The sequence below is a fragment of the Cygnus olor genome, chromosome 7 (assembly GCF_009769625.2).
Source record: "Cygnus olor isolate bCygOlo1 chromosome 7, bCygOlo1.pri.v2, whole genome shotgun sequence".
In the NCBI taxonomy this organism is placed as follows: Eukaryota; Metazoa; Chordata; class Aves; order Anseriformes; family Anatidae; genus Cygnus; species Cygnus olor.
The window spans coordinates 25,008,712-25,022,781 of NC_049175.1; the positions used below are offsets into that span (position 1 = coordinate 25,008,712).

A 14,070-nucleotide genomic window follows, 5' to 3' on the forward strand; every position below is an offset into this window, starting at 1 on the left:
TGCAAGATGTAGCAGAGGTTTTTGGCAGATGGGGAAGGTGACGAAGGCTGCAGTAACAGCACTGACAGTCCCTTCCCTTGGATTCTGCTGGGGCTGGATCAGACAGTCTCTTCTATATATTTATGGCTGATTTTAATTCTGCAGCCCTGCTCATCTCAAAGTGGATGTTGTAAGCAATATTGAACAAATTTAGGACAAAGTTATGTGCAGTGCTATAACTGGATTTTTGTACTGATTAACTTCCAACTCCAGAAGTGCGTGTGTATTTGTAAGGTACTGAGTACCTTGGTCTCTTAAGCTGTGAAACATTTAGCACCTGTGGGATCTAACAAAACGCAACTGTTTTTCTCTCTGGCACATGTTCTTTTCTTTTCTATGAAAGTGTGTGAAATAACTCAGTTCAGAGGATGGCTTGGGGTCTATTCTGATTGTAGAAATAAGGCAGGTGTTTTTTGTAGGTGCTGTATCTCCCTGTTCTGCCCCTCTAACTTACTGCTCATTTTCCAAATGAAGCTCCTGGGCTAGAGACTGTCTATGACAGAGGTACTGACCCCAGAGGTACAGGGAACAAGATCCCAGAGATCAGCCACAAAACTCACTCACTCTAAAAGTGAAGTGAAAATACTCTTTTTTGTTGGTTTGATTGTGTTTTTCTTTTTCCTGCCACGAGCTTTTAAATCTCATCTAAGAGCCCAGCTCAGCAGGATTCAGCATTCCCAGGATTTGGAGCATAAGGCTGGTCTCCTGGGCACACCAGGGCATCACCCTGCAGCCTGTCCTCAACCCCAAGTCTTCCTGTGCTGTCTCTGTAGGCACTTAGGTTCCCCCATATTACTGCTGTTGGCAGCACAGCCACCTCTTACAGGCAATATAGCAAAGGAAAGACTCTGCTGAGCTTGTGATTGCATCACCTCCAGGCAGATCAGTTTATGAAAAGTATCACTAAACTCCCTAACTTGTTTGCAGGAAGAAATAATAAGGATGCAAGCCAAGGATGTACATCTGCAAGCAGGCTCACTATGCTGTCTTGCAGTGTCATCCAGGGGCTGTTCAAAATGAAAATTGCTCATGTGGTTTTATGCTAGTGTGTATTTGAGAAACCTGAACTAAACCATGTGAGAGATGTTTGAGAGATTAAAACATTGGTAGGCTGGGCAGTGCTGAGGGTGGCCTTTCTGCATCCTCCACTTAGGCAATGGGATACTTCCTGCAGTCTGCTTGCAGATGCTACCCTCTGCTTGGCAGGCTGCGCAATGAAAGCTTGCTGTCTCAGGCTCTTTCCAAAAGTCTGAGGTGTCAGATTGCCAATATGTTAACAGTGAAAGGAAGGGTGTCAATAAACCTAATACCCACTTGATCTTTATGTTTACATACTAGGGTTGCACATTTTTGCCTCTGTAGACCAAGTGCATTGCATGTACAGTGGTTACGTCCCTCTATCTCCCATGAAGATCCCACCTTTTTGTCCTCTGTTTTGGAAGCTCCCTGCATACATGGCCTCACGTAAGGGTTATGGGGACTTCTGAACAACATTTTCCTTTCCTTGCTCTGGGCTCTCCATATCCCATGCCCCGTTTCCCACTGGTCAGTAGTCTCTGTGGCTGCTCTTCTGTGACAAATCATGTAACTTGTGATTTTTTAATAAACTTTCTAGGGCTGGGAGTGACAGAAGTGAGATGAAGAGTAGTCATGACCACCGTTACCTGTTCCTTTCATCTGCAGGTGACTACAAAAGCAGCAGCAGTTGGGTGCAGAACAGCCGTGTGCCTCGTGTTTTCTCCTTAGAATTTTTTTCTTTTCCCTGATTGTCCCCTCAGAAGTAGATAGCTGTCTGCTTCCTGACACCTGGGAGATCATTTGGCAATGGGTCCAGTGGGGTGTTGCAAGGCTGTTGTGCTTAAAGACAGCAAACCAATTGCTCGTGATTTGAGCAGGATAACGTGCGTTTTGAGCCAGGAAAACTTTTCCATGTGTTGTCCACTCAGGCGTCCCAGACAGGCATGGGTTCTTGGGAGTAGTTCTGGTGCAGTTTACAGCAATCTCCCTCTATCGATCAGCAGCTGACCGAGGGATCTATTCCTCTTATTTATCGAGCTGCGGCAGAGTGCTGCCTATAAGCACGGAGCAGGCCAATGCAACTTGCACCCACTCTGGATGATACAAGTTTAGTGGTGCGTTTATAGCTTGCTTGTCTCGTTTTTTTTTTTTTTTTTTTAATGACTTGGCAATGGAACAAGGCTGTTCTCTCAGAAAAGAGAGAAGAGGGAACGTGAAAGGAGCAGCAAGTGTGGCAGTGGTTGTCACCCCACTGCCACCTGTCCTTGCCTTTGGAGGACAAAGTCTTTACCTCCAGGGCTTTTCTTCAGCTCCCATGTGGATAGGGCAGTGCTAGGAATGTCCTTGTGCATCTCTGTCCCACCCTCAGAGTTGCAGTAGGTGAGCAGAGGCTGGTTTGGGGATGGGAGGAAGGTGTGCACATGAGGGAATTCTGCCCTGTGTGGGGAGAGGAGTGATGGAGGACCTGTGAGGTCCTGGTCACCATCCACAGCCTTGGCCTGGCTCTGGCAACCACCAGAGCAGGCTCTGTCCTCTAAGGGACCTTCCGTTTGAAGCCTCCAGGCAAGGAAGTGCATTAGTCATATTTTGTCAACATGATAGTACAAACAGTGAAATCAGTGAGGTGCTGTTTGAACTGGTGTTGTGGTGGATGTGTTATCTTCCGCGGACTGGGTGTGGAGAAAATCCTATAACCCTTAACAAAGGGTTCCAGCTGTTTTTATAAGACTTTTATTGGTGTTGAGTCATTCTCCAGGGTCCTTCTGGATGCTGAAGATAGTGTGTTGGCATCTGAGTCACCAATGTGAAAGGTCAAAAGCTTTTGCTTTTGCTTTTGATCCGGTTCCACTTTCACAACACAGGTGACAACTCACTGATGAAACTTCAGTTTCACTGACAGGGGTGAAGGCCAGCAGGGTGGTGGCCACGCAGGATGTCACCCATGTGGGGTCCCTATGGGCTGCAGCAGGGTGCCTTGTGTGCAGGCAACAGGTGGAGTTGTCCTGTTCCTTAATTGCACGTGGTGAATCTGAGATGTTTGTGTGTTTGTTATCTGAAATCTGATGGCTGCTCTTGGTTAACCAATTAATTGCTTCTGACCTATTAATCAAGAGTGTTCGTTCACTGCTCACCTCCCCAGCATGACATCTCTTCGTGGTAGTATTTCTACTTACTGGTTGGGTGATTGCAGCTCTCTGTCTTGGGATGAATAATATACTTTCTCCAAACATTCCTATTAGTGTAGTCTTGCTTGTCTGAGCATTTATCAGTGGTGAATAAAACTTATTTCTACATATGGTGGGTTTATATTTACAACTGGTGCTTGTCGGAACACTCCAAAGCTATTTGCTGAGGTCTAATTGAGGGAGAACTGTGATATTCCCATATTGTAAGGCTTGGACAATGAGGAGAGCAATTAGCACTCTTTGATTTTGCATCTTTTAGCTTTGAAGTAGATTTAAAATAATATTAAAAAAAAAAATCCTATAAATATTATCTGAATGTGAAGAAATAGCAAAAGAATTTGCTCCATCAGCAAAGCTTCCTGTAAACAAAAAAAAAAAATCAGAAAACACGCTGAACTTGAACTGCACAAGATTTGCAGTGGTTGCCATTTCTCTGGGGCTGGTAACGAGGAACTTGCCAAATGTCAGAGCTGGTCCATCACCAGCAGTGGTCCATTAAACTGCTGCTTGGCAGCACCTCCTTCCCCCAGTGGGAAGAGGGGCGGAGCAGCGGGCAGTTCTTCAGCACCGTGGTGTCCTGGTTCTGTGGGTCTGGCACTGGTACCTTCTCCCATCTCATATGGGCTCTGACCCACAGCTGGCTGGGGATGGCAAAGGACTCAGGGTCCAGCCTGTCTGTCACGTCCCTGGCTTTTGCTGGCCCTGTTTAGATGTCAGCATTCATCCAGCATTACTGTTCCTCCTACACACCTTGCCTGGTGTCAGGGCTCTCTGCCTCTGTGGTGCCTCTTCATATTACTTTTTGCTTATTTAAAAAGGGAGAAAGAGCCAGGTGGTGTCAGGCTGCATTGTGCATGCTGCCAATTTACCCTCTTGAAGAAACACATGCCCTGTGTGATTTTTTTCATACATGGCTAAGGGGAAATCATTACACTTAATGTTTCAGGAGTGTTTTCAGAAACTTCTGACTATGTTTTGTACTGAGAAAGTAAGTGCAAATAACTGAAGAAGAAACCACCATATTTTGTAATTTTGAAGTAGAAACCCCCACATTTTATTCCTTTGAATAAAAAAACTGAACACCTGACTTATTAGATAAGAAACAGATGGCAGACGCTTGAGGGATAGTGCGCACACAACGTCTGCTGTGCAGATAATACTTAGGTAACGATGGTATTAGAGCCTGTTGCTTCCCAAGGGCTATAAACTGTGGAAACAACCTTAAGACACATGATTCCCAGAAAGGGACCTAAACCTGGATTTGACTGCCCTGAACTGCTAGTCTTGGATCCGGCTGTAGTGGCTTTATACTGCTCTGTTACACACCCAAATACTGATTGTTTGGGGTTAGTGGAAGACAATCCAGCTGAAGAACATGAAGCCTTGAAGAATACCTCAGTCTGTACGTTACGAAAGTGAGTGAGTGGCAGTACAGGTCTGTCAAACAGTTGGGAGTGTAAATTGTTCAGTTGTGGAGAAATTAGCAATGTAATTACATAATTGGGATTTCACAGCCCATTCAGTCTTTGACTCTGGAGGGATTTCTCTGTGATGGAGCTGCAAGTGGTGATGGTGTGTAACTGCCGTGTGGGTAAAGGCCATCAGGTGGCATGTCAATGGCAGCATCTGAGCAAGTGCTCTGGGAGGTGGGGGAGATGGCACATTGTTCCTACTACTCGTTTCCTTCAATATATGTTTACTGTGAGAATCTCGGAAAATATTTTCTGTGTTTTAAAGCTCATCTTCCTCCTCTTGGCTGGGCAACCTCTGCGTCAGCTGTTGTCCCTGCTATCAGCAGAGAGGGGTTGGCAGCTGCCTCCCTCCTGCAGGAGCCTGGGAGAGGAGCTGCACTCCTGGTGGTTTTGTACCTACAAAACTGTAGTCCTTCGGGTGAGGTCTTTGACACTACGTCCCAGAGATGGGTCTGTGCATGTAACATACAGAGAGCCGTCAGTGTCAGCCATGAGATGTGAAAGGCCAGAAGGACCCATGTGAGACGCAGGCTAGTTCACACTCAGGTTAAGGTGGAAATGCACAGAGCTTTGCTCAGTAGGAATCTGTGTGCCCAAAACACGTTGGACCAAAGCTTTGCTTTTTAGAGGTAGGAGTGGGACATGCAGGGCCATGTTTCCAAGTATCTGCTGTACTTTTGGTATTTGCTGCTCTGGTTGGTACTCAGCATGCTGAGCTTTAGAAAAAATGACCACCTCATTTGCTAGCTAGGTGGGAGATGAGAGCTTTCTGAAGTGTCCCACACCACTTTCATTTTTATTTCTTGTTTCCCTTCCTGCTTATGTGCTGCTGCATTGTTTCTTTCTGCATGGTTCCTCCTGCCATTCTTCTTCCTTCTTCTGGTGTGATTCTGCTGCCTGTGTGAATAATCTGCTGAGAATCCCTGTGTTTTGATGTGGTAACCCAAGTCCCATTTTTCTGTCCTGCCTTATCTTCATTACATATTTTGTGCCCAGAGAGAGATTAATTCCTCAATGCCATTTTCTCCATATTGACCCCTCAGCAGCCATGTCATTATAACCTTAAAGGTACAAGATCAGATGCTTTTTATTTATTACTGGATAAAGAATTGGCAACTAAGGTTAATGTAATCAATTCCCAAATAGTAATGGCTAGCAGAAATACTTTCCTTTACATTCAAAGAAGTTTGAGGGTTACTTGAACAATAAATTATTTACAAACAATTTTATACAAATTCTTTTCTGCTCTTGAGCTTAAACCTTAATCTCCGTTGTATTTTTATCTTTTTTTTTTTCCCCTCTCACATGTTATTTGTTTGATGTCTCTATAGACTTAGCATGATTATCCAAGTGGAAAATCTTTCCAAATATGACTCAGCATAAGCAGCCTTTACAAGCTTCAAAGCTCTCCAGATCATGACACTCTCGTACTGGAAAATGGAGGTTTAAAATCATCCACTGCCTATGGTATATTATTTACCCAGCTCACAGGCTATTAACTGCAGCAATTTGTATGGGTCTAACATAGCAATTGTCAGATGTTGTTTCCATTTCTGCTTTTGTTTTGCTTCACTGGCAAAATCCTCATTGATTTCACTGGTGGCAGATTAAGCCTTGCATATGTTTCATTTTCATGAGCCAGCAAAAATGTCTTTCCTCTTTATTGTGCCCATCTCCTTTAAATATTTTTGTGCATCTTTGCACAACTCTCCCACTCAAATTGCAATGTCTTCCAGGTGTCCTTCCTTGACTCAAGTTGTCTCAATCCAGACAAGCAAGCATTAGCTCAGACTGTGGCCTTACCCAGAGAAGGGCCTATCCCAGCTGCAGTAGGCGGCCCTGCTGCTGCTTGCTAGAAGGTCAGACAAGCTATCAAATAAATGTGCTTTCCTGCGTTGCCTGAGTTTTGAGGTCAGACTGTCCGGTGTTTCAGAGATTTACAAAGCAGGAATATGAAGTAGGGGCTGTGGGGAAGGAAGTACAAGTTACTGATCTTTGATTGAAAAATATCCAAAAGGAGTGACCAGAAAGTAGGCCCTGTGGTCTGAGCAGCCAGGGGTATAGAATCATAGAATGACCTAGGTTGAAAATGACCTTAAAGATCATCTAGTTTCAACCCCCCTGCTCTGGGCTAGGTTGCTTTCTACCCACCCTGCCAAGAGCAGCTGGTTCATGGGGAAATCGCTGGGGTATGGGTTGCCCAAATCTCACACCTATTCTGTTAAATAATCCTCTGCCTTGACAGGTGGTACCGGGGTTTGTCTTGAAGCAAAGACTTCTGTCTGGGGAGATGATGATAAACCTCATAATACATGGATCTCAAATAGACTTCTAACTGTTAAAAGGACCATCATCTGACATAACAGCCATGTAACGTATAGACGTGTCTTGGTAACACTGGATGCGAGGAGATGCTAAATCTTTCCATGTCCCACGTCTAGTGTTCCTGTCTTAATCTAGGACAGAAAGATTTGTGTTTCTAAGATGCTCTATAGTAATGGTAGATGCTCTCTCCCATCCTACAAACACACTGCTGCTGCAGGGGAAATATTCCTAAAGTGTGAGTGAGACCACGGTCAGACCTCAAATGAGGTCTTGGAAATGCCAGTAAATTTGTGGATCAGCAATGAGTCATGGTGTAATTTGATAAGGATCTGGTGGAAGGAGGGGAGCACTGAGCACCAACCCTCCCTGTTTTCTTCCTTGGAGGTGAAGGTTGGGTGTGAGTCAAGTGGGGATTCCCCGGGAAGGAGCAACAGTCTCCTATGGGCAAGGGCATACAATTGCCAGCAAAACTTTGGTATTGGCTCTTGGAGTTACAAGGCAGGAGGTGATATATGAAAACATCTACTTCTGCCTTGACAGGTCAGAAACATGGCCAAAAGAGTGGCTGTTTTTACACTTCCAAAGAGACCTGTGAACATTTGCTTTCAACAGAGCAGTCTAGCTAGTGAAAGACTCTATCTGCATTATCGTGGCTCTGTTGCTTTAACTGTGTTGATAAAGACTTTGAAAATGGACATTTGGTCTTTGTGGCTACAAAAAGCTAAAGCAACAAAAATCATGGTAGCTGACACATAACTATGCAGGTAAAATGCCTTTTTTTTTTTTTTCAGATTAACATCTCTGGGACATAAAAACAGCTCAGTTAAGTTGACTTGATGGGATGGGAGAGATGCTCTGTTTGGAGTGATGTGGCAAGTGCTGAGGTCATTGTTGATTTTACTAGCCTGGGGTATGGCTCACAGGTCACCTTAAGAAAACTAATAACTCCGCAGAGTAGCTATAGAGTTTTTGAATCTTGTGGAACGTACACTGTGGTCCTAATAAACAATATTTGTCTCAACTGAAACTCAACTTCTTCTGTTCTAATTTTGTGTAGAAATCCCAAATATTATTTTTAGAGCCTTGGGCTGAACAGAGTTCAGATGTATTTTGCCTGTTCAGTGACCAACTGTACTGGGGTCAGATTCTGGCTATCGTTAGGAATGTGTGAATTTCATAAAATAAGAGATTTTATATTTTATATTCCAGTTTATATTCCAGGCTATCCATTTTTTCTTTCTCAGGTGTTAAATAACATAACATTCTTGTATTAAAGATGTCTGCCTGTGTTCCACCAAAAACAAATAAGCTTGGGAGACAGAGAAGGGTGGGAAGATGCAGACATCTAAGTAAAACATATGTTGAATGGGAAAAAATCAGTCATTCTGGGTTCTGGGCCTGTGATTATTTCCACATGCCTGGACTGTATCGCCGTGCTGTGTGCCATTAGTGTCATTAGATGCTTTATGTCGGAGCGGATTTTTGCATATGCTGATGAGATTGCAAGATGGGGGCCGTACTGGGTCTGTGCTGCCAATGTGGTTGCAGAGCTTCACGCAGAGGTGTGTGTCCTTCTGGACCCCTCCGTGTGCTACGTGTGTGGGCACGTGTGTGCCCGGCCAGCTCAGCGGTCCTCACGGTGCCAGTAAATGCCTGGCTGGGTAACGAGCCTCCAGGCAGCAGAGTTTGTCCTCAGCCCCTTTTCAAGAAAAGCAGACAAGAATATTGGCTAATCAAACCCCATGTTGTAAAAAAAAAAAAAGAAAATGGATATTTTTAACTGGTGCCTGGTGCTGGAAGGAGACATGATTAAAAATAAGCTTAATGTTATTGTTCAAAGGTGCCTGTGTGTTGGGGAGAAATGCCAGCCTTCTCCCCCTCTACTTGTTTTTCTCTGGGCTGATTTGCAAGAACTTGAGACCTTGGGAGCCATTGCTGTTCCGCTTGGTTCCTGGTGAAAGGAAAAGAGATTTGACTGCTCCCTCCAGATAAAAAATACAGAGAAGAGGAGACTTGTAGGCCAGAAAACATCTTACTATTATTTTTTCTTTCCTTTTTTTTTTTTTTTGTTATTTGAGCCTGCCAGATTGGTCTGCTCTCTGCTCTCCAAGTGTGTGGGCGGCACAGATGAGGATGCTGAGGCAAAGAATGGGGGAGGGAGGGAGGGAAGAAGTGAAAAAGACCTTTGGACTGAAGGCATAGTGCATGGGAGGGAGAGAAAGTAATGGCAGTCAGAGTTGTTTTGGTTTGCAAAAGTTTGCAGCAGATCAGAAGAAGCTGTGGTAGGTCAGAGACACTCAGTCTAGATGCTGTAGTGATGAATATATTAACATGTTTTAGATCTGAAGCATACAGATGTTTTTCTGCGTTTGGTAATTTTATGAATCTTGTGTCCTACTGGTGGAAATGGGGATGTTGGATGGAGTGGCTGGAGGGGAACATGACCATTGCTCTACTCGGTAGTGTATTTACAATTTCTGTACATCCGCTGTGTGCTTTGAATTAGGCCCTAAAGAAATGTCATTTGATAAAGGAAAAGCTCTGATTTTGTCCTGATAGAATCCTTTTTTCCTGAGCTGAAGAACCAACACTTTTTTTTTTTATTTCAATAATAGCTACCCACTGCATCTGGCTTATGGTCATTTGTGGTGCTTTTGAGAGATTGAGTTACATGCAAAATATGATTTTATTTAAATAATAGGAGAAAGGAGTTAGAAAGGTACAATAAGGGAGGAAGGGTAAACTTCAAATACAACTTGAAAAGCCACGATGAGAATGGGTTGGAGGGGCGTAGGTCAGCAGCATCAGGTGAAGGAGAAGAAGAGATAAGCAGGAGTTTGTTTTTTTGGACTCCGCTGTACTTTCCTGTCCTCTCTGAAGGACTTTTAGCAGGGTAGGGAGTTCAGGTAATAAAAAGGTGTTTCTCTGCTGGGTTAATATTTACATCACAAACATACAGTGCTTTGGTTTGGTCACAAACATCTGTGTGTGTGAGAGGCATTTTTCAGAAAGGGTGGGGCATAAAACACCGAGGTTGTTCTCTCCTGTAACACGTATTTGCTAAGAAAAATCTTGGGAATTACACCTTGATGCCAAGGGAACATTATCAAGGTTACAAAGTCAAGCTCTCAAAAGCGAGCACGTGCTGGATGGAAGCAGTCTGTCTAACCTTCACTTTCACCCTGGTGCCAGTGCTTTCTGATTACCTTACTTACCTCTTGTAGCTGTTTGCTTCGCAGAGCTCCTGCCTGTGCTCTTTCCAGAGCACCAACCAGAGGGCAAGGAATTAAGGTGGTGAGAACAAACTAACCTGTTGCTCACAGATCCCCATGTGTTTTTTTTCCTCAAAAAATCAGAATACACTTCTCTAGCTCAGGCAGAGGCAGCACCTCTTACAGGAATGTTGTGAAAACAAATATGGTGTTTGCTCAACATGCACCATAAAAATGCTATGACTTCTGCAGGTAATTCCGTCTTTCAGTGTGGAGTTTGGATATTGCCTGTGATAAAGTGCGAATGAGCTACTTTATGCGATGTAAATGTATGTGTACTGCACAAGTATTCTCTGTAGAACTGTGTGGAACAACGCTCTGCTTTTGTTGCTAAAAGCTTATCATAGTGCCATGTCATGTGGAACAATGTTGTTCTAAGTTTCCAAACATTTGATAGACGTAGACCTGGGACTGAAATACGATTTCTCAGTACTGCCTTGCTGCCATTATGCTGTGTCTATGGGTGGAGTCAAAATGAAGGTATTCAAGGGGGAATTAAGAAAATCTTTGCTTGATGGTAGACCTAGAAAGAAAACTAAAGTTTCATACACTTAAACTTGCTCTCAAAGCAAAAGACAGCTTCATTAGGCGAAAGGTATAGACCATTATTTCTTTGTGCCTTTTTTAGATTAATGTTTCTTCTGGTGAGGTGGTTGCTTTTATCTTCATATTTCATTACACCTAGATAGGTCTAAAACTCTTTTTGAAAGTGTTGTGGATGAAGAGTTAATCTGCAATGAGAGAGAGAGAGACTACTTTATTAATTGGGTATATAAATAGATGTGAGGACTAGAAGCATTCAAAAATGCAGTAGGTGTCATGTACAGCATGTTTTCCCTCAGGGGATAGACTTCTGGCAAATTCCAGATGATATTGCCCCAGAGCGTGCACAGCTTTTCTGTATTATCTAAAAGTTGCTTTTCAGAAGTGCCGTTGAGCTCAACACAATGCTTTAATGCAAGGTGCATCTTACATTGAATTTTATTGTTTCCAAACTCCACTACCTTACAATATTCTGTGCAGATTTCTAAACTACATTCTCTCTTGAAAGTGCAAAAATATGTGAGGAGGGAGATGCTTTTGGCTTTGAAGATAAAAGCTGCATCCAGTGGGGGTTTATGAGCATTTGCATGATGGTGAGATACTATACTAAATATACTAAACCCAGCCTGGGGTTTGCTCAATTCCTTGCCTTGGAAATCCTTTTCACTGCTCAGCCTCATGCCTCCTTCTAGCACTTTTCCCTTCTACCACTCCTGCAGATGGTGGCACAGGGGTTATGACAAAATGCCGAGCAGGCAGGGGTTGGCTGGGCTCTCCTGTCACCATAGCTCTTTCATTGAACCAACCCACATCATGGACATCCATTCAAATACCTTGCTGATGTCTTCATCGCCCTACCGAGCAGCAGCCTTTACCGCTGTGCCTGTGCGGTTCCTGTCACCAAAGCAAATGGCGTTGATGTCTCTTTTACGCTGAGTGCAAGTGTGAGGTGAATGTTCAGCCTAAAGACTTCCCTGTCCCTACATCCTCTACCCTGCTGTGTCTGCAGTGAATTGTCCTGGGGTAATCGAGTGCCTGGGTTAATGGTCACTGTGTCGTAGGTTGTAGGTGTGAATCCTGGTTTCAGTTTTGAGAATTTCAGCCAGGATTTTGAATTTCCTGTGACTTAAACATTGAGATTAGGCTTTAATCCAGGGCAATACTTAATTACATAACTCATTGCATTTTCAAATAAGCCTCAGCTAGTCAGCAAATCTTTTGCTAGGTCAGGATCTGTGTATTTTGCATTACAGATAAAGAATGGAAAGCAGAGATGCATCTTTGGTCTAAGCCCTCTCCATTATGGGCAATAAATTCATGTTAAGAGGAGGCTTAGAATAAGATTTCCCAGCTCTGGTCACTGTTTTTTGTGTGCTAGCACACGCTGGTGAGACACTTTCTCTTGGATGCTTTCCTGCTGAGAACATCATTTTTCCTCTGGAGTTACAGTGGCAGAGGTTCCCGAACGAAGTCTGCTTTCTGTACAGGTGAAGTCCCTGCTGTAACATCAGTCAGAAACTTATGCTGGAAAAAAGACCTGAGAATGTTCTTCTGAACCCTGAATTCTCATCTTCCTACATCATCTCCAGGTGTTTGCAGAGAGCTACTGTGTTGAGTGAAAAAGGACAACTTTTAGTCAATCGGTTTGTTACCATAACACTGAGTGCAAGCGGTAATAGAGAAATTGATGGTAACTTCTTAAACGTTGAAGTCATTAAGAGAAAGTTCCTTGTCCCCGGCAAATATCAGACTGATTTCCATAGTTGCCTGCTTTCCTCCATACTGATTTTCAGGGAAACTCTTTGGGCCATTTCTTGGAGAAATCTTGGTGCCATCACCATTTAAGTGGGCAAAACCCCCATCAGGAGAGGGGCAGGCTGAGCAATGCAACGAGCACAAAGGAAGAGTGAGGTGGTTTTGGTCCCCGCAACAAAAGGTCATCAGACATCACAGCTATTTTGAGACGTCCTTTCCCAGACCTTGGTTGTTCCCTGGTGTCCTCCATGCTGACTGCCAGCCTGCTCCTGCCTTGCTGACCAAGGCACAGGGAAGCAAAGCAGCTGCTCATCACCCCTTGTTTTTCCTACCCAAAGCTGCTGCCCAGGCCTGGGTATTTTTCCTGGAGCTGTGGGAGAGGTGCCCTGTTTTCTGCTCAAGGCTGGCTCAGAGAAATCCAAGGCTTTAGTCTAACAAGGGAGCTTGATGACTGCGTATCTGTCTACAGAAGCCCTCTGCAGCCTCAGCATTCTGATCTTCTGGTTAATAAATATATTTAGCAAGTTTGGATGCTGCCTCAAAGCGCTCCGGCAGCAGATCCCTGCTTGGATAGCAGCAGTGCTGTTTGGCCCCAATTTGCTGGATGCTGTTCATGAACGGGGCTGGATTTAGGGGCTGGGTTTCTGCTGGGTCCAGCCTTAATACCTTTGTCAATAATTTAGAAGGGAGCACAAATGGAGATATTGATTATTTTTTTATATAGTTGATGCCACAGTGGGAGGCCTTGCCGGTATTGGCAAGGGCAGAGAAATAACCCAAGGGGACCTAGAGGGTATCAGCGTGGAGAATTGTAAATGGGAACGGGGTTGTAGATAGATTTTCTTTGTCCAGAGAAAAAACAGAAGCATGAAAGACAGAAATTTGGGAAAGGGCAAGGTCTGAAAGGGATTTGGAGCTGATAAGCCTGAATCAAAGATAAGTTCCAGCGTGACGTGGCTACGTGGGAAAGCTCTGCCATATAGCAAGTAATCCTTGAGGAGCTAGAACGGGGCAGACTTGCACTGCTGTGGCTCTGGGGGCTGCATCCCACAGGAGCTGTTCCACAGCACTGGGGGAAGTTGGGGAAAGGGGGTACTGTTTTTTCAAAAAAAATAATTAAAAAAAAGGCAATTTTTCAATCAACTGAAACCGTTTATAATTTTCTGCCAAACTGGATGACTCATTCTGGCATCTTGCCCTCCCCACCCTCCCCCTCAGACAAACAAACAAAGCCAATAACTCGCAAACAGTAAAATAATCTGAAAAGATAACAGTTCAAACTTTTCCTTTTGGTATACTCAGAACAAAGTGCTTACTGTTTTTTTTCAAGACATCATTTCAGAGCTGGATGCAATGACCGTAACTTGAAAAAAATGAGGTAAAAATAACTCCCAAAATAAAGTGCTTCGTTTTGGGTTAAAGAAACATTTTGTTCAGCAAGACATACAAAGCACTCAGTTT

The 14,070-nt window shown here is 43.9% G+C and overlaps 1 protein-coding gene across 1 annotated transcript in view; it reads left to right on the forward strand.

The window, feature by feature from the left end:
* Positions 1-14,070, forward strand: part of NEURL1 (neuralized E3 ubiquitin protein ligase 1) — a 155,254-nt gene that overhangs the window by 49,008 nt on the left and 92,176 nt on the right. The gene's annotated exons all lie outside the window — the stretch shown is intronic.